Source organism: Schistocerca piceifrons, chromosome 2 (genome assembly GCF_021461385.2).
Source record: "Schistocerca piceifrons isolate TAMUIC-IGC-003096 chromosome 2, iqSchPice1.1, whole genome shotgun sequence".
In the NCBI taxonomy this organism is placed as follows: domain Eukaryota; kingdom Metazoa; phylum Arthropoda; class Insecta; order Orthoptera; family Acrididae; genus Schistocerca; species Schistocerca piceifrons.
Genome location: NC_060139.1, coordinates 680510580 through 680537495, shown reverse-complemented (window position 1 = coordinate 680537495; position 26916 = coordinate 680510580). Strand labels below are relative to the sequence as shown.

Here is a 26916-nt window from a genome sequence, read left to right as displayed (position 1 = left end):
GTATCACGTCCTTTAATATAAATGTCAGAGAAAAGTTGTTCTTGACTGAGAGTGGTCGATAAGTGGTGAGCACCCCGCTGTTGGGAGGTGTTTTAAATCGTAGTTGCTGATACCAGAGCTAACGATCCAGTGGCTGTACGGAAGTGCGTAGCAGTCAGACGACCGAATCTGCTGAGATAGAGATGCAAGTTCTAGCGGTGCGGAAGAAAGAGCTCCATGAAATCCGAGAACGTGAAATGTCAAAACTAACAAATGTACTCCAATTGTTAATCATGAAGATGATTATCACATCTGTTATGTCGTAGCACAGGGGGTGTTAAACGAGTTGGTAGCTGTTCTCATTTATCATGCACTGAGTTGCAGTTCTGAGGATAATATAAGAAGGTGAAGTCAATCTCACTTATTAATTATGTAGTGTAGTGAATAGAAAGAGAAGTTAACTTCTAGCAGCTTTATCTCCAGCCTGTAAGGAGGCGAAGTCTGAGCCAAGCTGGAGGAAGAAGATATACGGATTCAGGGCGCAGACTAGCTGGACCCTGATTCATAATACTTAACGGCGACCGAATATTCAGTAAGCAACATTCATTGTATTTTGTTTTTATTTATGAATTTGGTCAGCTATGGACCGCATACAACTTAAGACTTATGGTGTTTCTTTTTTTTCAGTTCTTCCCAGTACTTCTTCATTTTCTCGCTAACTGCTCGTCTCTGCTCACCTGTCCACACTCTCTTGGGTCGGGGTTTTGGCTCATCTTCTTCATAGCTTGCGTTTTCTATCAGTAGCCTGAAGTGAATCCTGTCACGTATTATTTCTTCTGTGACACCTATTTTGTTGGCGTCTTTCTTTACTGCTTCTATCCATCCTACAGAGTTTTTCAGCTTACTAACGTAATTAAAAATTTTCTTTGTAATCCGTGTTTCTTCCATTCTTTTTAAAAGTCCATAAAATATTAGCCATCTCTTCCTCATTGTATCTGTGATCTTTTCTGCATTTTTGTATAAGTATTCATTTCTCCTTTTAATCCACCTATTTTCCTTGTCTTTGTCATGACCTGGAATTTTTCTTAGTATTTTTCTCTCTCTTTTCTCTAGTTCTCTTAATTCGCCTTTCTTGTTCAGTGTTAGGCACTCTGATCCATACGTTACTTGTGTCCTAATAACTGAATTATAATGTCTAATCTTATCTTGTATGGATATTAATTTCTTATTGTAGTAGTTTTGTGTTAATTTATATACAAATTATAACTTTTTTATTCTTTCTTTATTTGTTGTGCTATCCAGTCCATTGGCTTGGATCCACTCCCCCAGGTATTTGAATCTATCAACTCTTTTAATTTTTCCATACTTCGTTTTCATAAACTTTTGTTTGTGTTCTATATACTTTGGTTTTTCATAGGATATTTTTAGTCCAGTCTTTTCAGCAAGCATAACTCTTGCGTCTGGTCGGTTTTCAGTTATCGATGCCATATCATCCGCAAAGGCTAAACATTTCGCTTCAAATTTGTTCTTTCCTTGGCCAGTGCTTATACTCTTTGTGTCTCTGTTTTTAATGTGCTTTCCCATGTTCTTACTATTTGATATAAAACCAAGTTAAAGAGAACTGGGGACAGTCCATCTCCTTGTCGAACTCCTGTTTTGATTTTGAATGGTTCAGAAATTTCGCCTTGAAACTTAATTCTTGATGTTGTATCTGTGAGCGTTTGTTCAACAAGTCTTCTGGAGTTTTCATCTATCTCTGATCCATAAAATATCTGGAACAGTGTTTGTCTGTCAACTGAGTCGTAGGCCTTCTTGAAGTCTACAAAAGTAACTACTGTATTTTTATTTTGTATAGCTCTCACTCTCAAAATTGTTTTTAAATTAAGAATCTGTTCTGCACATGATCTACCTTTTCTAAATCCTGCTTGATAATCTCCTATATTAGGTCCTGCTTGTTTCTCTATTCCATTTAAAAGTGCTTTAGAAAGTATTTTGTATGTCACTGGTAACAAGGATATGCCCCTGTAGTTGTTGGTGTCTGTTTTATCTCTTTTTTTGTGGAGAGGATGGATCAATGATTGTTTCCAGTCACTGGGTATGATTCCTTTTGTTCAAATGTCTTTAATTACTTTGTGAATTTTCTGCATTTCTGCTACTATCCTATCCTCTACTGATGTTTTGTTATTCTTCAATGCGTTGATGGTTCTAATGGTTCTAATGGCTCTGAGCACTATGGGACTTAACATCTGAGGTCATCAGTCTCCTAGAGCTTAGAACTACTTAAACCTAACTAACCTAAGGACATCACACACATCCATGCCCGAGGCAGGATTCGAACCTGCGACCGTAGCGGTCGCGCGGTTCCAGGCTGAAGCGCCTAGAACCGCTCAGCCACCCCGGCCGGCCAATGCTTTGATAATATTTTCTATTTCTTCTACTGTAGGTGGTTCCGATGGTGGATTTTCATGTTATGGATTTTGAAATTGTAATCTGTCATTAGGCTCTTCACAATTTAATAGATTTTCAAAGCATTCTGCTAAAATTTGACAGTTCTATTTATTGGTTAAAACCATTTATCCTGTTAAAACTTCTCTGAAAGTCTTTAGTGTTGTTCCTTTTAAAGTCTGAATCCATTTCTTCTAATCTGTCTTTGTCATATTTTCTTTTCACTGATCTGATGATTTTTGCTTTCTTTTTCCTTTCTTCTTTAAACTCTTCCCAGTATTCATATTTTCCTTTAGTCGATTGTCAGTTGCTTCATCACACAGCTCGTTCCACCATCTGTGACTTGGTATTCTTCGTGGTTGTCCCATTTCTTTAACTGACTCTATCATTGTTTCTTTAATTTCTTCCCAATCATCCATTTTTCTTGTGTTTAGTATATCACAGAATTTGTCCCGATTTTGCATGAGAAATTTAGTGTTTACTCTTGGAAATCTTCTTGGTTTTGGTTTACGTTTGTTCGTTTGGGACATGGTCTTTATTTCAGTCAGATAATGGTCTGAGTCTATGTTTAGGCCCTTCCTCACTCTGACATCCAATATTTCCTTGTAGTTGCGAGTCGTTATTGCCACATGGTCCAACTGATATTCACCTTGATTTGGATTAGGTGAGACTCACGTTTTTTTCTTTCTTGCAAGTTTCCTGAAACGTGTCGACATTACTTTTAGATCAAATTGTTTACAAAAATCTATGAGTCTTTCCCTATTTCTGTTGGTTCTTGCATGTGCTGGATAATCTCCAACTACTGATTTAAATTTTCTTTGCCAGCTTGTGCATTAAAGTCACCCACTAAAATTTTTATATGTTCTTTTGGTAATATGGATGTTTCGTGTTCTAGCATTTCCCAAAAATCTTCCACTTTGTCAACATTTGTTCTGTTATGTTGGTTGATAGGTGCATGAGCATTTATAATAGTGTAACGTTTATTCCCTGACTTGAACGTCAGAAATAAAATTCGTTGTGATGGGGAGCTTAAATTTGTTATTGACTTCGTAAATTGCTGTTTGACCATAAATGCGGTCCCTAATATAGTCGTATTATTGGAATTTTTAATGGCTGGTTTTCCTTTATAGATCCTGTATCCACCTGACTCAAATGCATTTTCATCCAGATACCTTGTTTCTTGAAGTGCTTATAAAAGTATGTTGCGTTGATTGAGAGTGTCTGTTAGGTGTTTTAGTTTTCCTTCTTTCATAAGTGTGTTGATGTTGAGTCCCTAGTAGATGTTTTTTCTTGGGTCTTATCTTTGGAGAAGTACTAGGAAGCTCCGACTCTTCCTTACATTATGTTCTAGGCTCTTCGGAATCCAAAGGCCTAGTTGCACCGCCATGAATAGCGATGGAAGATTGGTTACTTCCTGGAGTATTTTTCCTTTTGAAATTTACCATCATGTCTTAGGTTAGAATTTGGTTTGGGGAAAGGTAGTTGAAGCTTTCAATGATAAAAATAGCTTAGAATTATAAGTGAGGCCGCCACTAACATGTGGGATAGACGCCTTTTGTAGCCGCCCACTGTGGGAACAGACGCTACTGTCTGGTGCTTTTATACAAAAGCCTGCCTCTTCCGCCAGTTCCTCCGTTCTGATGATCTTCATCGCCGCCTTCACTGCCGTTGAGATCTTCACCGTTTGCCTGGCAAGTGACCCTCACGAGGTACTATCACCTGGGCCAGGTGAACCAAGGTTTTTTAACGAGGTGTTACTCCTCCCCCTCCTCCTTTTTCAACCGGGCTTGGCACCGGCTTTGGCGGAGTATATACGTTCATTGTATACAAAAGGATTGTTCAGGTGGCAACTTATTTAAGTGTTTGGTGCATGAGGCGAAGTATAGAAAACCACCACGCAGACCAAGCCAACCTGACACACTTCAGGGTATGGATGGAGATACCTGAACTGTGGTCCAGTCATGTGATGTGGTCCAGGCAAAAGTTATGAACGGGACGTGTTGCGTGACGTGCCACCTGTAGACTGTGGACTGACTTAAGTGCTGGCCACACACAGTGCTGCCTTGTCTGAGGACGACTGCCGATACTGTGTCAAGTTCCAATAATGTGGAGACAGCCGAAAATGCAGTTTGTGAGAGTAACACGATTTGGGGGGGGGGGGGGGGGGGGGGTCGCATAGGATGCGGGTCCTTGTGTGGTCGATAGTTTGTTTAACAGTGCTACTGCTCAATCGCTCTGTATTTAAAAAAGTGTTCTATGAGTACAAGTACTGTAAAAGGCGGCCATTCCTGAAGTAATTGCAGATGACCATTTGTGGCTAAGATAAACAGACATGCAATTGATATTTGTATATCTTTCGCTTAAAGACCAGCTGCCTTCGCATCATTACAATATCTGTTTGTGCATATCGGCGTTCACACTATATCTATACTCTAAAAACCTCAGTGAAGTACGTAGCATAGTGTTGTTCTCATTACACCACTTATTAGGGCTTCCCGTTCATTCAAGTATGGAGCGCAGGAATAATGCCTAAACATCGCGGAGCGTGTTGTAATTAGTGTAATCCCTACTGGAGAGATACACAGGGAGTTGTAACATATTTTTTCTAGGTTCCCCACTTAAAGCTGGTTGTCTAAACATCGCAAGTAGACTTTCGCGGAATGATTGGCATCTGTCTTCGAGCGTCTGCCGATTTAGGTTTTCCAGAATCGCCGTGATGCTGCTCCATGGTTCGAACAAATTTGTCATCATTCGAGCTTCCCTTCTTTGTAGCCTTTCAGTACCCACTGATAGTTCTGTGTGGCACAGATCCCACATACTTGAGCAATATTATAGGATGTATCGCACAAGTGTTTTGTTAGCAATCTCCTTCGTGGACTGAATGGGTTTTCGCAGTATCCTACGGAAGAACTGCAGTCTGCCTCCTACTTACCTAAGAGTGAGTCTATGTAGTCATTCCATTTCACATACTTACAGTTTGTTACAGCGAGGTATTTATATGAGCTGTCTGGGTGCAGTTGTACTAAAAAAAACTGATATTAGTATTTACCACCCTATTTATTAATTTTATTTTGGCTTACGTGTTTCGGCTCTAGCGTCTGAGAGCATTTAAAAATGGCTGCAATATCTCATGAAGCTCCTGATTCCAATCCTATCCCATTCTTAATGTAGTCGTAGGATACTACGTCTTTTTTTTCTTTTTCTGAATTGCACAGTGCTACTTTCCTGAACATTTAAAGGAAATTGCCAGTCTTCACGTCACTCTGCAATCTCCTTGTGTAAATCTCTTCGAACTGTTCTTCATTATTGATAACTGTATCATTTTATTTAAGAAAGCAACAACCAGTCACTTTCTTTATTGATGGAATTGCGCATTTAAGCCTTTCATCAATCTTCGTTTGGTGAGGCACATATTTCAGCCTTCAGTTACTGCATCGTGAAAATATCGACTGCAAATTGGATGCGCTAGCTGACGTATGCAAAGTAAAAATTCCGCTTAACTACTATAAAGGGCAGCCATACCCGGGGACAACGGGAAGCCACTCCCCACGACCACCACCCCTCCCACCCACGCTGCCCCCTCTCCTCCAGCTGAGGGAAAGGAAAAAATATAGCATAGTCGGTGTTTTTTCTTTAAAGAAAGTGATTCGAAAGTCGAAATTGCGCACATTTTTAACAGGTCCGAAACTGGATGTTTTTTATGCCTACTTTCATGTTGCCATTCGTTTTCCAAAATGTTAAAAATACTCCACGACCCGAGATCTAGCGTCCCCCCCCCCCCCCCCCACCCTTGCCGCTTTCGCGTACAAACTATGGTATGGGCACCCTTGGCTGCTATTGTCGCGTGTTTTACATTTACGATATATTACTCGTTAGATGTACCTACTTTCTACTCTGTTTGTTGTTGTTCCGATTTGTCCATTTAACAAGCAGGGTAGAAAGCAAGTGCATCTGACCAGAAATATATCTTATATATACAAATTGCCAAGTATAGCAGCTAAAGAAACTTATTTTTCTGCACGCCAAAGCCGGCGATCTAAACGGCAGTCGATATTTTAATTACGTACTTAACTGGAGACTGAAATGGACTTTCGCCAATTCAAGATGGCTGGAAGTCCGAAACGCTTATTGTCATAAACAAAGACACATAAAAAAGTACAATATTGCAGTGCCTGTGTCCTTTGGAGACACATGCATCTCCAAAGAAACAGGCATTGTGGCGACTACAGACGTTAAGAAATACGTTAAATGTATTCGCCGTTGCGAATAATGACAACCATCAATTGTAGAACGGAATGACGAGAGTGAAAATTTTCACCGGACCGGGATGAAACGCGGATTTCCCGCTTATTGCGAGCGGTCGCCTTACCATGAAGCTATCCGTGCACAAGTCACACCCATACCCAAACTTCTGTATGTCGTCAACCATGCGTCTACGACCCGGACTCGTACATCCATCATGTATATTCCCGTACAGGTCTGACGTTGTATTTGGAAGTCGTTTGCCCGGTATCGGTAGATAAATACGGATAACCAAACGGTCGCCGGCACGGTAGCTCAGCGTGTTCGGTCAGTGAGCTTAGCTACCCTCTGTAACTAGAAAAAAAAAAAAAAAACTGAGTGAACGGATCAACGAAAAACCTGAACGAGTGTCATCGGACGTCCGGCCCGAACAATTTCAACGAACAGTGTGGAACAAAAGGAGATAAAAAAAGATCAAATGACCGCTCGCGATAAGCGGGAACTCCGTGTTCGAATCCCGGTCCGGTACAAAGTTTCACTGCCGTCATTCCATTATACAGCTGCTAGCTGTCATTATTCGCAATTACGAATACATTTAATGCGCATAAAAAAGTGGTTGGTTACAGTATTTCTTATAACAATATAAGCCTTGGCCACAGAGCTCATGAGCACATAAAATGTATAAATTATTGATAACTGTATCATCTGTGAAATGTCTGAGGTTAGTCTTAATACCGTCTGCCAGATCATTAGTATACTTGTACAACAAGAACGGCTAGGGTCTTAAGGGGCTCCGGAACGCCCTATACTTGCAATGTTAAAATAACGCTTATAAATTACATCTTTCCTCACAAAGTATTTGAGGTAGGAAGTTGAACTTTTTACAGATTATTTATTGGAATATGGGCTACAACTTAACACAGGGATTTTACAAAATTTTAGTTCAGTTATTAAAGATGATTTTTTTCAATTGTAATGAAAATTCACAACATTTTTTTGCAATTTTTTATTTATATATTCAAAAATATACAGTTTTTTGGAAAAAGGCTGTGTTAAATTATGCAGAAGGTACTGTGTAACATTTACTGAAAGTTTGAAACAAATATGTTTGGAAGATCCTTAGAAAACATGTAATTAGTATGAGAAAATAAAAGTTTTGGGAATCGAGCGACAAAGATTGGATTAACTTTTTAGTGCATTCCAGGTCCATAGGATGGATTATCTTCATCCTCTGCAAACTCCTCCTCCAGCTTCCTCTTGTTCCTCCTCCTGTTTACTCTTGCTTGTATTTCTACTCTTTACAGCCCTGTCTGCAGCCCGAAGGCGTTCCTTGTCTAAAGCAAGCATCGCTCGTACCATGTTAGAACCTATCTTCATTCCCATATTTCTAAATACCTTGCACCTTACAATGTTGCCATCATTGAAAGTCGCAACAGCATCATACACACCAAAGTGAAGTGTTTCTATTCCAACAAATACAGTCTTGGGGATTCTCGACCATATAACACTATCTACACTTTCATTGGGGTTTTGAGTTTTTCCGTGAATACACTTATTCAACAGTTCAGGTGCTGCTAAGTCTCTGAAAATAGGTTTTATCACCTCCATTATTGCATGAGGCAGACTATGCTTATGAGTGTACACTTCACCAGTTAGCAATCCTTTGTTATATTTACACCAACTGTCTTCTTCTTTGGGACACAAGCTATGTTGGGGATTTTCATCGGTTGAAGAAGCATGAAAAAAAAGAGCCCAAACAGCCTTCTTCATTTCGTCGACACTTCGTGTATTTTGCCTAATAGCCATTCCATAATAGTTCCGTATTTTGTCAATTATACTGTCAGTTAACCTTCCCTTCCCATCCAACCCTTTACCATCACTGAGTTTTTGTTTTTTGTACGAAGCTTTCAGTCGCCGAAGTCTTGTTCCCATTCGCTTCTGTACGTGTCCAATACACTCAAATTTCTGCACTACAACATCATCACCATAGGGCTTCAGTCCTTGAACATGTTTGAAACTTTTAGAATCACCGTCACCAAGGTAATTAACATATCGCACTTTATCACACGCCTCAGAACGCTGGGATATACTGGCAACACCAGCCACTTCCATTCCTCCACTACTGCCACTATAGTTAGCTTTGCAATTATTTTCATGTGTACCTTTATATTTTTGTGGACGTCTACAATACTTTGATATTACTGCTACATCTAAAACTTTCCCTGTATACATACTGGTGGCAGATACTACGCCATGAAGAGATGTGTGTCCCCGTTTATGCCAGGTACCATCGAACGCTGCAGTCAAATCTCTGTTACCATTATTTTCCATTACTGCCTCTTCCACAGCGTTCTTCATAGATTCTATACAGACATCTTCTACTTTAGACCCTATTAATTTATTATAGGTCGTAAACTTGGCTGGGGGATTTGGAAGATTCATGATGCCACAGAAAATTGCACCTGCAGTAGCACCCTTACCAACTGAACGCAAGGAATAAACAAATCTAATGTTGTGTTCGTAGATTTTGCTACCATTTTCTTCAGTTGCAGTTACTGCAACACTGTTCCAAAAGGTGGTCATGTATGAACACTTATCACATTTCAGTTGTATTTCACTAGCAAGTCCTACGTGCTTTATTATGGAGAGTTCCAGACCAACTTCACTACAATGAATACATCTTACACAGTTTGAAAAAATTCCTTTGAGAACCGACATATCAAATATTTCATTCACATCCGATTCGCCCATAAAACATTCATAGTTTTCACTCATTGTACCAAGCTTCTTCTGTGAAGTATTTTCTTTCCCACTTTCACTGCTATGGGCAGGTGTACTTGAGAGGTTAGGTTCACTCACTTGGTTATCGTCTTTATTGTTTACAGTAATAACACATACCTTTGGCTTTCCAACATTTCTCCTTTTCTTAAAAGCCTTCAGAGGATTTCTAATAACTTTACTTTTACTCATTATTATACTTCAACAAAACAGAGACTCAAGAAACAGAATTAATTACGAATATTTTCGAGATAACGACAGAGTAAATAAACATGAAACAATGGACAATCACACCAGCGATATATATTGAACCATAACAGGTTAGCCACAACACATACCTTATCTCACATCACTAAAATGTACCTGATGAACACGGACGTTAATAATACCACCATTTGACAGCAGTTTAACAGTGCCACAGTGGGTCACGCCCATGTCGAACGCATTTCAAACAAAATTTAAAAATAGTTGTAGTCTTCGGAATTGAATAAATTATATATCTATTAAAAGATAATAGTCTGCAGATACAGAAAACGCAAAAAAGTAAAAATTGAACTTTTCATGATTTTGATCCTTTCCGGAGCCCCTTAACACAGTTCCTTGGGGCATAGTTATCAATAGCGCTCTAGAGTAATGCTGCATCTGAATAATCTCACTTGCTTTCTCTTTGCCAGATTTGGAGTATGTGTGCTAGTTTGTCCACTAGGTACCGCCGCAACCGAAAGCCACTTTGATGACACTATTTATGAAGGCTAATAGCGGATCGGTTCCCAGTGAATGATAGAAATGGTTACGACAGCGGTGCCGATCCACGGTAGGCCTTCTAATGTGTCGAGACTGCCGAGGGCGCCACCGGCAGCACCGGCCCCTGGCAATAAAGCTGTGGACCTGCTAAGAATGGGTTTACGTCACGGCACTGCAACAGCCGCGAGCTACACAAAAGCGAGCCGCATCTTTGCGAAACATGGGGAAACACCGGCGAAAAAGACGAGTGGTGGAGCTGTAGTATATAGACCGGCGTCGCTTTGGAGACCGCAGTCATCGTCCTCCAAGGTGAGTGCTGAAGAGTACAGACAAACTGCCGACAAGGACGACGTCAGAGGCGAGTAGAAGCGCACAAAAGGTCAGTTTTGCTAGTCGCACGGATTCCAGAGGCACTACTTTGTGCAGTCTTTACGTTTGTAATTATGCAGTCTACACTAGACACTAGACGATACGGTAGACATCTTCCGACAGTTGCTCCTTTTGCTCTGACTTTCAGAAATTTACAGGTGGGAAATAATACCAGGTGTAGAAGTATGATGTAGAAGTATGACACCGGAATATCCCTATAGGTGGTGATAGCCGTCAGTGTAGGGCCCGTGAGACCGAGTCTGCAGCGCCATTTTCCTGTAACGACTGACGACGAGTGTCAACACACGGTAACATAAGTTCCATGCATCGGTATCTATTTCAAGCCGTATACTTCGAGTTTTGTGGCTACGAACTAAGATTCGTGATAGCTTCGTTTTCTATTATCATTTGAAGAAAATTACTGCAGAATCGCATGGAATGCTTGTAGAAGCTTTCGGCAAACATGGTCTTGGGAAAACGGAGTGTTTCGAGTGGTTCAAAAAATTTAAAAGAAGGGATTTTGATGTGAGGAACGACGAGCGCGGGAAACCACCGAAAAAGATCGAAGACAACAAATTGCGGGCCTTATTGGATGAAGATGATACTCAAACTCAACAGGAACTCGCGGAACAATTGAATGTCACGCAGACAGGCGTATTTCTTCGGTGAAAAACTACTTAAGGTGCAGAAAGTGGGAAAATGGGTTCCTCATGAACTGAATGGAAGACAGCAAGCACATCGAAAGACCACATGTGAAATGCTGCTGGCCAGATGCAAAGGAAAGTCGTTTGTCCGTCGAATAGTGACAGGTGATGAAAAATGGATATATTTTGAGAATTCTGAGCTTCGTAAATCATGGGTGAGTCGAGGCAAATCGTCGACATTCACTGCAAGACCACAGCGCTTTGGAAAGAAGACAATGCTCTGTGTCAGGTGGGATTGGAAGGGTGTCATCTATTATAACCTGCTAAAACCTGGTGGAACCGTCGACACTGATCGTTACCAACAGCAAATGATCGATTTAAATCGGGCATTACGTGAAAAACGACCGGAATATGGAAAAAGGCAACACAAAGTTATATTGCTCAATGATTACGGCGTATTACACGCAACAAAACGGGTCAGGGAAACGATCGAGGCGTTCAGTTGGGAAATACCATGGCATGCGGCTTATTCTACATACTTGTCTCCGTCCGATTATCCTGTATTTGCATCACTGGAACATGCTCTCCCTCAACAACACTTCAGTTCGTATGGAAATGTACGAAAATGGCACGCTGACTGGTTCGCTTGACAAGGAGAAGCGCCTTTTTGGCGTGGCATTCGTAGCCTGCCGGAGAGGTGGGAGAAATGTATAAATAACAATAGAGAGTATTTCGTATAAAAATTGTTTGTTATTTTCGAGCAACAGAAGTGTAATTATTCAAACAAAATTCCGGTTTCATACTTTTACACCTGGCATACAGTTAGAAATTCGCTTTACGCTTTCAGCTTTGTTATTATACGAAGTATGTTTGGAAGTAATAGGTGCTCTTTAATCTCTCTGTAAATATGCTTCACGCAAACAAGCTTTTGAATATTACATTTTGTGCATGCATTACTTAACGTCTCTGTATAGCTACAGTCCATTATGCAATTTTTTCAGTACCACTGTTGTACGGATTTGGCTAAGGTTTTCTATTCGTCCAAGACACGTATTTTAAGTGAAGAGAGTGCGGAGGACACGAAGGAGTTACATCTAAGTGACCGGATGCTTAGCTTCGCCGAGAAACAGGGGAAAATGGAAATAATAAGCCTAAATAACGAGTGTAAATGTCTCCACTATTCCAGGCGGTACTATCTGCATTGGAAGCAGAGTAATATCTTGCTCGAACAGGCATGCAATTAAAAGTTAACGAAAATCACTGCATTAAATCTACAAGTTGGAAAAATGGCATGCTGTCCATAGAGATTAAGTGATTCGTTGATTATGATCTTTTATTTTTTGTATTTTGCTTGACACAGTCACATGCGCATTTCGCAACGCCATGATGATTTTGTTTTGTTTCAGATACACTCACCATGCAGACTTCCGTGTTCTTCATCGTTCTATGTGCCATAACTTTGAGTTACGCATTCCCGACACCGCAAGATGATGTGAGTATTGACCGTGACTCAGTTATGAAGCATTTCGTTTTCTGAATATTAGAGATACTCATCAACCTGTGACTCAGAAGTTAGTCATCAGATGCTACAATCAATAGCTTAGATTACCGTTTCGTTTCGTGCCTTCCCACCTAATGTACTCTATCCTCATGCACAGAGATAAAACCTCTTACCTCTTATCACGAGTTCAGGACAGGCCCAGTTGCTCGGTGTTGTTCGCTGCAGATCTGACCACCATCACCTGGCGACCACAGGCCGTGAATACCACGTGCTGGCTCCACTCCCGTCCACGTAGTGCCCCTCTTTCCAGCCTCATGAAACGCGCAGCTGCATAACGTCGTTTTGCTGTTCATACCACCAACGCAGTCTTTAACTACCAACTGGAGTCTTTCCCTCTGCCAAAAGGCTGGAAATTAACTTTGTCCGAGACGCTTGCCGCACGGTCAACTGTCTCCACGTGCTTGATACAGTATTTGTCGTTCGTATTCATTCCATCATATCGCACATTTCTTTATTGTTCCATCATTTCCACTCTCTCTTCAATAGGTCCTAAGAACCTCCTCGTTAAATTCTTCCGATAACCTCAAGTTTGGTTTATACACTTCCCTATCTGTCTACGCTTCAGAGTTATACAATTGGGCTAATGATACTGCTGCTAAAGATGATGGAGATGCTGATGATGATGAAGCTGTTCTGCATGACGGCGATTTGAGCTTCAGTGTATTTCGCACACTGTGAAACCATCTTATTATATTCGCCTTCAAAACTAGCTGCAATTCATTCCGCTTAATGAACCAGACGCTAATGTGTCTGAATTTTCCAACGTATTTGAACCTTAAGCTTCTGCGTACATATTCAGGCGGATTTCCACAACCTGCTACAAAATGACGTCTACCATATTTTAAAGACTGTCTTGACTCATCGCCAAAATGTCACCTGCGTGTTATTGCTCTACACCATCCGACTGCATGTTTGATGACGTATTTCTACGCTACATTCAATAAAAGTGAGGAGTTGCATCGCCATGTCCGTGCTCGCATTTCATTTGAGACCTGTCATACACCAAATACTGCAATCGATTATCCTGTGTACAAAAATGGCTCTGAGCGCTATGGGACGTAACTGCTGAGGTCATCAGTCCCCTATAACTTAGAACTACTTAAACCTAACTAACCTAAGGATATCACACACATCCATGCCCAAGGCAGTATTCGAACCTGCGACCGTAGCGGCCGTGCGGTTCCAGACTGAAGCGCCTAGAACCGCTCGGCCAGATTATCCTGTGTATATTTTTGCTGAAGTTACAAGCTTATTAGATGTGTTAAACTCTGTAGATATCATACAGATATTCCCCATGGATGCTGTCTCTATAGGTGTTGCCCAAAATTAATGTGTACATTCGTCGTGATCACTTACACCAAATGAACTGCGTCAACTAAATGTGAATGTTTCTTCACTGTCACAGAAAGCACGTTGCTTACAATCTATATCTTCGTTAAATGTTTTCAAATACCAGATGAATTTTTTAAAAAATCAAGAGATTTTGTTGAGTTTTATTAAATCTTGAAACACCCTTGTGTAAGTAGAAAGGCGGAAATGATTTTCATCGAGGTGAAGTGACGGCGTTTGCTTCTCCGTCAAAGAAGAGTTAAAGAAATTAGGTTGCTCGAACCACAGTTCGATGAACGATAGAGTTTTTTCTTTATTTCCTGGTGGCTTTGGCGAAATGAACGTTTCCATTGGCTCCCACTTAATATTACCAGACAACTGTGGGCCGTTGTAATACTTATCTGCCGAGCTGCAAGTCTGATTCATGATAACTGAAACCACTAGATAACACACACAAACAGTTTTTCACAAAGTCTCACGAAGGGCTTGCGTCTCCGTATGATATAACCATCTTTCCAGGATGTTGTACAATAAACTACATTCTGCCAATTCTTCCCTTTTCGTCTGTGCGGCAACTGCTCTTTGATTAGCAACGTAACGATGTTTGATAATAATTGAATCTATTGGATTTCATGTGAAAATTTTCTGCAGCAGTGAATCCGTACGAGTAGGACAGGCACCAATATACATTTACCATCACCAAATTGTGGCTGAACATTCCGGACACAGTTCCAAATTCCTTTCCGATATCTTCCGCTTGCACGGCATGCGTAACAACACATAGTAACACATATTTCGGATGGGGACCTCATTCTAGGAAACAGCTCCATGTTCGTCTAGAGAAGATGGGTTTATGCTGGCAGATGGTTTCACCTGTCCCATTCATTCCGTAGCATGATTATTCCTTAGCATGTAAAATTAATGCTACACTTTTCAAGAAATTAATCTTTAAAGATACAGACTGACGTACTGCGCACAGGCCGAATGGATTTTTCGACTCGTACAGTATGTCAAATCCAACATTATAATTCATCGAGACACCGAAGACATTCGCATCGTTTGAGATGAGTGACCAACATTATGAGACAGCAAACGGAATTACCGTATAATTATTTCTTTATACACGTGTTTCTCACAGCTTTATTGTGACAATTGCATCATGAGAGCATCCCCCAGTTCTGACCAAGTTTAAGCTGCTTGTAAGGCAATTGCAGCATCTGGAAACGCTCTCCAAAATATCCCCAATTGGAATTCCATCTGCTCCCACCTCTTATTCACCGTGAAATCCCCATTCCGTATTAAAGACTTTTAATGTTGGATCAAGTGAATAGCCTTCTCGTTGACGTCGATCATTCCCTGGAAACGTGCAGGACACAGCACGAGATGTTCTATACTTTGTACCAGAACAAATGCTCAGTCTTCCTTCTTCGGGTAGCCCCATATGACTACAGTTACACCAGGACAATCCCAACCTCGCAGGATAGACTCTCATCCAGTTGTTGTAACGGACCTGAAACTGTAACGTATCTTTACTGGTAGCTCAATAAGCAGGGTTATCTGCAATGTCTTCATGAGCTCTTCCTTGACCGAATCTTGAGAGCTGATGTTCGCTTCCGAAAAACTTGTGCCACTGGCTTGACTTGTTCTTCACCGGTATTCCAGATGTATCCGTTCTTACTCGAGTGGCAGTGCTGTAATTGGAAGATGAATTTTCTCGTTGGTGTTAGTTTCATTGGGCTTAAGACGAAGTGATGGGCTTGTGACGTTGACGGGGACGGCAGAGTGCCTGCTACGAACTGATCCCAACACCCGGTAAAAGTGTATTCAACACAGAAACTGAACTCCAACATCTACGGGCGAAGGATTTACGGCTGTGCACTTCAGGTCATATTTATGAGTTTGTAGATGATTCGTTTTCGCGAACTCAAAAACTGTTCAAATGTGTGTGAAATCTTATCGGACTTAACTAAGGTCATCAGTCCCTAAGCTTACACATTACTTAACCTAAATTATCTTAAGGACAAACACACACACCCATGCCCAAGGGAGAACTCGAACCTCCGCCGGGACCAGCTGCACAGTCCATGACTGCACCGCCTAAGACCGCTCGGCTAATCCCGCGCGGCTCTTCGCAAACTGACTTTCTTTTGCCAATAACTGCCAGGTAATGTGGCTTCTCCAGAAAGTGGGTTATAGCGCATTTCAAATTCAAGCAAATTAACATTTATATTTATGTTATGTAAACATAGCATTATTTTTGCTTAGTAGCTATTAAATTTCAGCCATTGCCATTAGGCAGCTTTTATTTCGCTGTGACCCAAGTCTTTTGCGTCAGCTCCATTGACACGGCGTGTATCACCGTTTTTCCATCCGTTTCTTCATGTCATGAAGAGTTCAGTTCTTTCTATGTGGGGACTGTGGGCTCCACGTTTCAGACCATCCAACTGAAAACTGTTCTCCGACTCGACTATTTTCCGTAAGTTGTAAAGTCGAGGGCTGTCGAATAGGAAGCACTCCTTTTCTGGGATATATCGTTTTATTTAGAGTAACCCGACGGAGCATCTTGAAAATTTCGCAGTATCTGCCATCATTTAAGTTCTGCTTGAGAATACTACTTGCCGATCGAAAAAGAACATCGTCATGACTAATTTTAAACGACCTTCTGCATTATGATTTTATTTGTCGACGAGCATCCAGTGTACCGTCAATGAATCGATTATCTTTCCAGTTCGCGTGTGTCAGGAGCCACACAGATTTCATCCTCCATCACAAGAGAGTGCAGAAATTCTTTCTCTTGCAACTCATAACCGGCGAGAAAAGCCATGTTGTGAAACATTTTTGGCACACACTGATCTCATAGTTCTTTCTCGTCTTCATGCAACACAACTTGAGCGATTTCTGTCTTTGTGCGATTGTTCCGTAGCTGAATGCCTATGTTTGTCAATCAGCCATTCGCGACTTTTACACTTGCGTCAGGCACAACCAGCAGTCTTCTGATTTTGTTGAGGCTAGCTGGATCTTTAACCTTAAACCACTTTGCCATATTATCAAATGACATATTATCAAATGGCCTTAAACAGTGACAGTAGACAACAAACTTTCCATGTTTCGTGAATGTGAGACAGCGGATGAGGATGTACAATTGACACTCAACATTGCAGGTCAGGCAATTGCCAGGTTCTCGTTGAAACGTACCTTCCGTAGCGTTGGGCAAAATCTCACTGGCGGGCTACGGCAGGTATCATGCTCTTCCGGCGCGCGAGAAAAATTGTGCTACGTTTTTCTCCGAAGATTAACTGATAAACTTTTACTGATGAGCCAAGATCCATTCTCTGCACTGATACACACAAAATAGTAATAGTCGACAGCCTTGTTTTGACGCGTGTGCCGGCCATGGTGGCCGAGCGGTTCTAGGCGCTACAGTCTGAAACCGCGCGACCGCTACGATCGCAGGTTCGAATCCTGCCTCGGGCATGGATGTGTGTGATGTCCTTAGGTTAGTTAGGTTTAAGTAGTTCTAAATTCTAGGGGACTGATGACCTTAGAAGTTAAGTCTCATAGTGCTCAAAGCCATTTGAACCATTTGACGCGTATGACAGGGTTAAAGGCCGGCCGCTATGGGCGAGCGGTTCTAGGAGCTTCAGTCTGGAACCGCACCACCGCTATGGTAGCAGGTTCGAATCCTGCTTCGGGCATGGACGTGTGTGATGTCATTAGGTTAGTTAGGTTTAAGTAGCTCTAAGTTCTAGGGGACTGATGACCTCAGATGTTAAGTCCCATAGTGCTCAGTGCCATTTGAACCATTTTGATGGGGTTAAACTTGTCACCGATCCACAATCAACCTTAATGCCCTGTAGCTGTCTAACTGCATTCAGCAGATTCTGAGGTTACTGGAACGAAAAACGTACTCACCTAACAGTCAACAAACCGCCTCCACCTAGCTCCCCGCAACTTCCTTCCATGATCTTCACCAACATCTGAAAACAACACCTTCCGCTAGCTGATGCAAGGTTTCTGCCTAACGAGCAAGAGTTAACTCGCTAAACTGCAACATTCGCCTAGAAAACTGGAAAAGGATTAAGATGATTTCAGTGGCCGCACACGCGGACTAAGTTTAATACTTTCCATACTTAACAAGCAATGTTACGCACAATAAAACACCACCTCCGACCCCAACGCGCCACAACTTTCCTTCTACACAGGTGGGCTCTTGCTCATCTATGTCGTTCTTGAAGCTCCAAACAGCTACAACAAATCCTTTTAACATCTAAGCGTTCCAGCTATTTGTCTCTGGAGCACTCCCAGTCCTTGCTCTCCCTAATAGCACTCCTTTGCAAAGTGGTGCTTGCTCAGTGGACTTATTTCTAGCAAGTGCTGGAAAACTCCTGCCTTCACGGGAAATCTATAAGCGAGTTAGCATGATAGGCTCAGACAACCTACTTAGACTGACTCTGAAAAGACCTGTTGATCATCTTGAGGCTGGACGAAGTTCAAGTGGACATTGGAAACCGGCTATGGTGGCCCAGTAGCCAAGGGGCCGAACCAACAGGGAAGCTAGTACTCATATCCTATAATGTTCACACAGTCGCCCCAGCCATCAAGCTGCTGACCTCTATCACAACTTATTCTCTGCGTTACCTGATACTTTCTGACAGGAGTACTAGCTTTACTCAAACAAATGTCCATCGACGGTATAGACACAGTGTTACCTTAAAATTGATGAATCCTTTCAACGTCTTGGTTCCTTTCGTCATTTGTGTTTAAGTTAGTTACATTGTTCTTCCTCTTTCTATCCGTTAGCTATATTAACATCGCTCTCGAGTGTTGTTGTCCAAGCGGAAGCCACACTGTGGCAACATTATCTTTAAGCTTTCCAATGGGGCCACAGGGACATAGGCAGAATCAGTATTCCAGGGTCGACTGGGGTAAGCAGTTGCGCGTTAGGAAGCAGTTATCCAGCTAGGCAAAATACAAATATCTATGCTTATTAACACTGTCGTATAGTCAGGTAATTTTATGAATGTTATCAGCAAACATCTTCGCCACGTGCTAAGAAAGCAAATAGAGGGTGTCTCTCCTAAGAATCGTCAGATGATTTTCTCCATTGTTCCGGCTGATATTTGCTATTTTGTTTCTGTGATGTGTAGCTAGAGTCAGTCCAGAAAATACTACTCGTCACGTCTTTCATTCCACGCTCAGTGTCCACGGAAAGCGTCGGTTTCTTTCTCGTTACAAACAAACTGACTTTTAAAGCGGCATTTTACGACCCCATTCGATAGAGCAACCCCATATTAGTCTAGAGCGACAATCATTTTATCGGTATGTGTTTAATAGAGAAGGTAAGACTCGAAGAAAAGCCCGGACCCCAGCCGCGATAACGCCGCCGATGCCTCATTGACTGGTATCGCCACACAGCAGCGCTGCTCAGTCGCTGGAGGAGTACTCATTTTTCGAGTTTTACTATCCCTGTTCATAAATACTGATAAAACGAATATCGCATTAGACTAATTTGGGACTTCAGTATCGAAAGGACATAAAGATTCCCCTTTAAAAATAATTTGTTTTGTAATGGGAAACGAAGTAATGCTTTCCACTGACAATGACATCGCATGAACGACATGATAAGCAATATGTGGACTGACTCCAGCTACAGATTGCAAAACGGAAATTGCAAATATCTGGAGAAACATTCGGGGTGCATTCAGCCTCATGATACCAATTGAGGAGCTACTCAACCGAATAGTAGCGGCTCCGGTCAAAGAAAACCATCATAACGACCGGGAGAGCGGTGTGCTGATCACACGCCCCTCCTATCCGCATCCTCAGCTAAAGGTGACAGGGCGGTCGGATGGTCCCGATGGGCCACTTGTGCCCTGAAGACGGAGTGATTTGGAGGAACATTAGAAAAAATTCGTCTAACGACTGTTAGGAGGGACACCCTGTAAATAAGATGCCAGTGACGATGGAAATGAGCTCCCAATACTAGTACAAAAATAAATAATTAAAAAGTAGACTCTGTTGATCAATTTAAATATTGAGTCAGTTTGAATGTTAATTTAGTCGACTCAGTATTTTTAATTGTTCTTGGTTTTGAAAATTTATTCAGATCACTGATCGCGGATTTATGATGGCCAAATCGTAGCAAGTTGCTTATTTGAGTGTGACTGTCACTAGTGATATGGCTCAGAATTAAATGTGGAATCCTTCAGGAAATTTCACAGCAAGAAACATTATTCACTTCACCTTTTCATGAAGATGTGGGTGCTTTCCATCTATCCTGATGTGTACTACTTGATACACAACTGTAAGGAATGGTGGGCTACGCAGTCTTTATGGACGATGTGGTCAGTAGCAAGGATTTAGGTTCAAGTCAGTCAAGCTCTGTAAAACTATTTCCATAGATGGGAAAGGTTTTTTTGGAAGATTTTTTAATTATTAATCGCTTTGCTGTCTACTTTGTGCACTTTTGTGTCCTGTTTGATCTGTCCCATGAACATGTTGCTCCTATGTACGTTTTCATGTACATCTACATCTACATTTATACTCCGCAAGCCACCCAACGGTGTGTGGCGGCGGTCACTTTACGTGCCACTGTCATTACCTCCCTTTTCTGTTCCAGTAGCGTATGGTTCGCGGGAAGAACGACTGCTGAAAAGCCTCCGTGCGCGCTCGAATCTCTCTAATTTTACATTCGTGATCTCCTCGGGAGGTATAAGTAGGGGGAAGCAATATATTCGATACCTCATCCAGAAACGCACCCTCTCGAAACCTGGACAGCAAGATACACCACGATGCAGAGCGCCTCTCTTGCAGAGTCTGCCACTTGAGTTTGCTAAGCATCTCCGTAACGCTATCACGCTTACCAAATAACCCTGTGACGAAACGCGCCGCTCTCCTTTGGATCTTCTCTATCTCCTCTGTCAACCCGATCTGGTACGGATCCCACACTGATGAGCAATGCTCAAGAAGAGGTCGAACGAGTGTTTTGTAAGCCACCTCCTTTGTTGATGGACTACATTTTCTAAGGACTCTCCCAATGAATCTCAACCCGGTACCCGCCTTACCAACAATTAATTTTATATGATCATTCCACTTCAAATCATTCCGCACGCATACTCCCAGATATTTTACAGAAGTAACTGCTAACAGTGTTTGTTCCGCTATCATATAATCATACAATAAAGGATCCTTCTTTCTATGTATTCGCAATACATTACATTTGTCTATGTTAAGGGTCAGTTGCCACTCCCTGCACCAAGTGCCTATCCGCTGCAGATCTTCCTGCATTTCGCTGCAATTTTCTAATGCTGCAACTTCTCTGTATACTACAGCATCATCCGCGAAAAGCCGCATGGCTATGTACCAGAGAGCGTACGATGTATAAGTACCCTCTATTCTGAAGTATGGGTGACCTTGATTCACGCTATGATTCCTCATCGTTATTAAAGACATGATTTATGACCTAGCGTACGGATTGCTGTGCCAGTTCACGTCACTGGATGTTTAGAGTACGCCGGCCGCTGTGGCAGAGCGGTTCTAGGCGCTTCAGTTCGGAACCGCGCTGCTGCTACTCTCGCAGGTTCGAATCCTGCATTCGGGAGGACGACGGTTCAAACCAGTCTCCGGCCATCCTGATTTAGGTTTTCTATGAGTTCCCTAAATCGTTTCAGGCAACTGCCGGGATGGTTCCTTTGAAACGGCACGGCCGATTTCCTATCTCATCCTACCCCAATGCGAGCTTGTGCTCCGTCTCTAATGACCTCGTTGTCGACCGGACGTTAAACACTAACCACCTCCTCCTCCTCCTCCTCCTCGAATCCTGCCTGGCCGGCCGAAGTGGCCGTGCGGTTAAAGGCGCTGCAGTCTGGAACCGCAGGGCCGCTACGGTCGCAGGTTCGAATCCTGCCTCGGGCATGGATGTTTGTGATGTCCTTAGGTTAGTTAGGTTTAACTAGTTCTAAGTTCTAGGGGACTAATGACCTCAGCAGTTGAGTCCCATAGTGCTCAGAGCCATTTGAACCATTTTTGAATCCTGCCTCGGGCATGGATGTGTGTGATGTCCTTAGATTAGTTCTAAGTTTAGGGGACTGATGACCTCGGATGTTAAGTCCCATAGTGCTCAAGGGCATTTGAAAATTTTTTGATATTTAGAGAGCACGTATGTAAAAAATAACTTGACCCATACACGGACTGGTAGGAGGTGGTAGGAGAGAGGCCAACGGTATAAGCGACCACCACACGGAACAATAGGGTACAGATCAACATATGAAGCCTACTCACAACCTGAGCACCGAAGCTACAGGTAGCGATCCTGCAGAAGATCGTTTTAACAGATTACGCCAGCACGATGAGTAATATGACAAGTCAGTAATCTCTGAATAGAGTACGGAATAAGAAAATCAGCACAGGAACAACTGAATTGACCGCTTCTAATGGACGAAGTGCTCATTTCAGACCAAGCCAGCCACCCCCTCAGAACTCGTCTAGCACTGAGAACAAGCTTGCATTTTCGGACACAGGCCAAGTTATTTTGTGCAAGTTGTAGCATAGGTTGGTTTCAAAACCAGTTTCAGCAAGGTTAGCTGACGATGTGTCCATGGCCCAAGTACATCAACTAATCCGTCGTGCGAAATATGTATAAGACAATCATAGAGTCGCACAGTCTTACATGTGGCAGTCTTGCCTTCCGGACACGCCTCGCAGGGCTACCGCCTTGTTTTACAGGCGTCACGAGGGAGTCTGGCAGTGGGCGTGCAGCGGGCGAAGGGCGGCGGCACCGCGCTGGACGTCAGCGGCACGGCCAACGTGTGGCGCAGCCGCGACGGCAGCACCAGCCTGGACGCCGGCGCGTCGTGGCGGCGCGTCTTCCACGGGCCCGGCGCCGGCAGGCCCAGCTACTACGCGGGCCTCACCTTCAAGCACACGTGGTAGCCACGTGCTGGGGCAAAGTCTGGCTGGTCACTTCCAGCACCGCTGTTCAGCACCGTCCGTTTTCCTTCCGAAACGGAACGCCTGTTGTCAGGCCGATGGTCCCTCTGAATGCCAAATTATTATGCCCACTAAATTTTCTGTACCTGTTGTTGTTATGTGAACCATTAGAATTCAATAAAACTTGTATGAAATGTTGTAAATTCAATAAAATGGCTCTGAGCACTATGGGACTTAACATCTGTGGTCATCAGTTCCCTAGAACTTAGAACTGCTTAAACCTAACTAACCTAAGGACATCATACACATCCATGCCCGAGGCAGGATTCGAACCTAAAACCGTAGCAGCAGAGCGGTTTCGTACTGAAGCACCTAGAACCACTCGGCCACAGTGTCCGGGTTTCTTCGAGGTACTTCACAATGTTCGAATACAATATATGTTCCAAACCCCTACTGCAAATCGACGTTACTGATATAGCCCCGTAATTGAACGGATTGCTCCTACTTCCCTTTTTGGGTATTGGTGTGACTTGAGCAATTTTCCAGTGTTTAGGTACGGATCTTTCTGTGAGCGAGCGGTTGTATATAATTGCTAAATATGGAGCTATTGTATCAGCATACTCTGAGAGGAACCTGACTGGTATACAATCTGGACCGGAAGCCTTGCTTTTATTGAGTGATTTAAGCTGCTTTGCGACACCGAGGATATCTATTTCTATGTTTCTCATCTTAGCAGTTGCTCTTGATTGGAATTCAGGAATGTTTACTTCGTCTTCTTTGGTGAAGGAGTTTCGGAAAATCGTGTTTAATAACTCTGCTTTAGTGACTCTGTCATCAATGACTTCGCCTTTGTTATCGCGCAGTGAAGGTATTGATTGCGTCTTGCCACTGGTGTGATTTATGAATGACCAGAATCTCTTTGGGTTTTCTGCCAGATTTCGAGTCAGAGTTTCGTCGTGGAAAATATTGAAAGCATCTCGCATTGAAGTACGCGGTATATTTCGAACTTCTGCAAAACTGGGGATTTTGCTTTATTTTAAATTTGGCGTGCTTTTTTCGCTGCTTCTGCAGCGGAGATCTGACACGTTTTTGTGTATCATGGGGGATCAGTACCATCACTTATTAATTTATGTGGTATATATCTCTCAATTGCTGTCGATACTATCTCTTTGAAATCATTCCACAACTTTTCTACGCTTACGTGATCATATCGGAAGATTCCAGACTGTCTCTTAAAAAGGCGTTAAGAGCATTTTTGTCAGGTTTTTTAAATAGATATACTTTGCGTTTCTTTTTGATGATTGTAGGAGTTACGGTATTCAGCCTAGCAGCTACTGCCTTGTGGTCACTAATCCCTGTATTCATTACGATACTCCCTATTTTTCCAGATTAATTTGTTGCTAAGAGGTTAAGTACGCTTTCGCAACCATTTTATCTTCGAGTGGGATCATGAACTAATTATTCAAAATAATTTTCTGAAAAAGCATTCAGTACAATTTCAGATGACGTTATATGCCTGCCGCCGGCTTTAAACGTATAATTTTTTCATCATATCGAGGGTAAATTAAAGCCACCACCGACTATAACTGTATGAGTGGGGTACTTATTTGAAATGAGACTGAACTTTTCTTTGAACTGTTCAGCAACTATATCTTCTGGTTCGGGGGTCGGTAAAACGACCCAGTTAATAGTTTAGTCCGATTGTCAAGTATTGTAAGTAGGCTGTTTAGGTTTTTTTATTGGTAACGCCACCTCTGTATGAAAATCACTGGCTGTGCTGTGTGCAGTCTGTGGCTGCTTTGCATTGTTGTAATACTCGCCATTGTAGTGTTGGGCAGCTGGATGTGAACAGCACGTAGCGTTGCGCAGTTGGAGGTGAGCCGCCAGCAGTGGTGGATGTGGGGAGAGAGATGGCGGAGTTTTGTAATTTTCTCATTAACTGCTATATATATTATGACTTTTGATGATACTAAGGTAAATACATTGTTTGTTCTCTATTAATATCTTTCATTTGCTAACTATCCCTATCAGTAGTTAGTGCCTTCCGTAGTTTGAATCTTTTATTTAGCTGGCAGTAGTGGCGCCCGCTGTACTGCAGTAGTTCGAGTAATGAAGATTTTTGTGAGGTAAGTGATTTCTGAAAGGTATAGTTTAATGTTACTCAGGGTCATTCTTTTGCAGGGATTTTTGAAAGTCAGATTGCGTTGCGCTAAAAATATTGTATGTCAGTTTAAGCACAGTCTTGTATAATTGTTCAAAGGGGACGTTTCATAGTATACCTCTACCCATACTATTTCGCAGGAACTATCTACTTCAATTTCACTACAGGCAAACTACCTCTGACAGCAATAAATACTCCACCACCAATCTATCCTTTCTGAACACTGTTAGATCGTTTGAAAAAAATTCTGGCTGAACTTATTTCCGGCAGCTTTCTGTACCTATAACTATTTGAACTTCAGTGCTTTCTATTAGGGCTTGGAGCTCTGGTTCTTTCCCGACACAGATACGACAATTTACAATTACAATACCGATCGTTTCTACAATTAACTTGCTGTGTTTTACTGCCCCCTTTTAGACGGACGCCCTTTCTGTGGTTGCCTGAGGCCCTGTAACCTAAAAAACCGCCCTGTCCCTTCCACACAGCCCCCGCTACCAGTGTAGCCGCTTCTTGTGTGCAGTGGACTCCTGACCTATTAAGTAGAACCCGGAAACCCACCACCAAATGGTGCAAGTCAAGGAATTTGCAGCCTACAAGGTCATAGATCCGCCTGAGCCTCTGATTCAGACCCTCCACTCGGCTCTGCACCAAAGGACCACAGTCGTTTCTATGGACGATGCTGCAGATGGTGAGCTCCGCCTTAATCTCGCAAGCAAGACTGACAGTCTTTACCATTTCCGCTAGCCGTCCAAAACCAGAGAGAATCACCTCCTATCCAAAGCGACATACGTCGTTGGTACCGACATGAGCCACCACCTGCAGTTGGCTGCACCCTGTACTTTTCATGGCACCCGGAAGCAGCCTTTCCACATCCGGAATGACTCCCCTCGGTATGCACACGGAGTGCACATTGGCTTCCTTCCCCTCTTTGGCAGCCATGTTCCTAAGGGGCCCCTTTACACGCCTAACGTTGGAGCTCCCAACTACCAGAAAAACCACCCTCTGTAAACGCCCGGAACTCGCACAATATTTCATCGATGCAACTGCACGATATGAGCAGGTGATGTAGCTCTGCTGTCACTGCTGCAAGACGCGGCTGATGATAATCGCGCGGTGGCGTCGAAATTTATCATGCCGGGAGCAGGCAATACGGGTACGCGGGAAGACGCTCGTAACTGGAGGAATGCAGCGCTCCTGGTGCCCCTGCTGGAAGCCGCAGATACGTCATCCGCTTATCTCAAGCTAAGAGAGAATCCGACTGGCAAAATCCAGAGAATAACATTAGATCTTCACAAGGAGAATTCTGTTCTTTCTGAAGTGACCAAAAGCCTACGTCAACAGGCTAAAATTCCCCCGTCAACCCAAGGTACATAAGGATGGGACTCCTCTCCGCCCAATATTGAGCAACATTGGAGCTCCTACCTATTTTCTGGCCAAACATCTTACTGCACTGTTGGGATCTCTCGTACGCAAGTGTGATCACCATATCACAAATTCAGAGGACTTCATAGGACGCCTGACGACACTTAAGCTACGAGCGTCGAATATTTTGGTTAGTTTTGGCCTTGTATCTTTGTTTACGAAAGTACCTCTGCAGGACGTGTTAGAGCTTGTCAGCATCCAGTTTGAGAAAAACATTGTGGCATTATTTAAGCATGTGCTTACCTCAACTTATTGCTTATTCAATGACCAGTATTGTGAACCAGTAGACGGTGTCGCCCTGGGAAGTCCTCTGT

At 42.6% G+C, this 26916-nt stretch overlaps 1 long non-coding RNA gene across 1 annotated transcript; it reads left to right on the top strand.

The window, feature by feature from the left end:
- The first annotated feature begins 10499 nt into the window (after positions 1 to 10499).
- Positions 10500 to 22864, top strand: LOC124774978. The gene is made up of 3 exons (XR_007015579.1): positions 10500 to 10567; positions 12608 to 12693; positions 22816 to 22864. It is a non-coding gene; the product is annotated as an uncharacterized LOC124774978 (long non-coding RNA).
- Positions 22865 to 26916: the final 4052 nt, after the last annotated feature.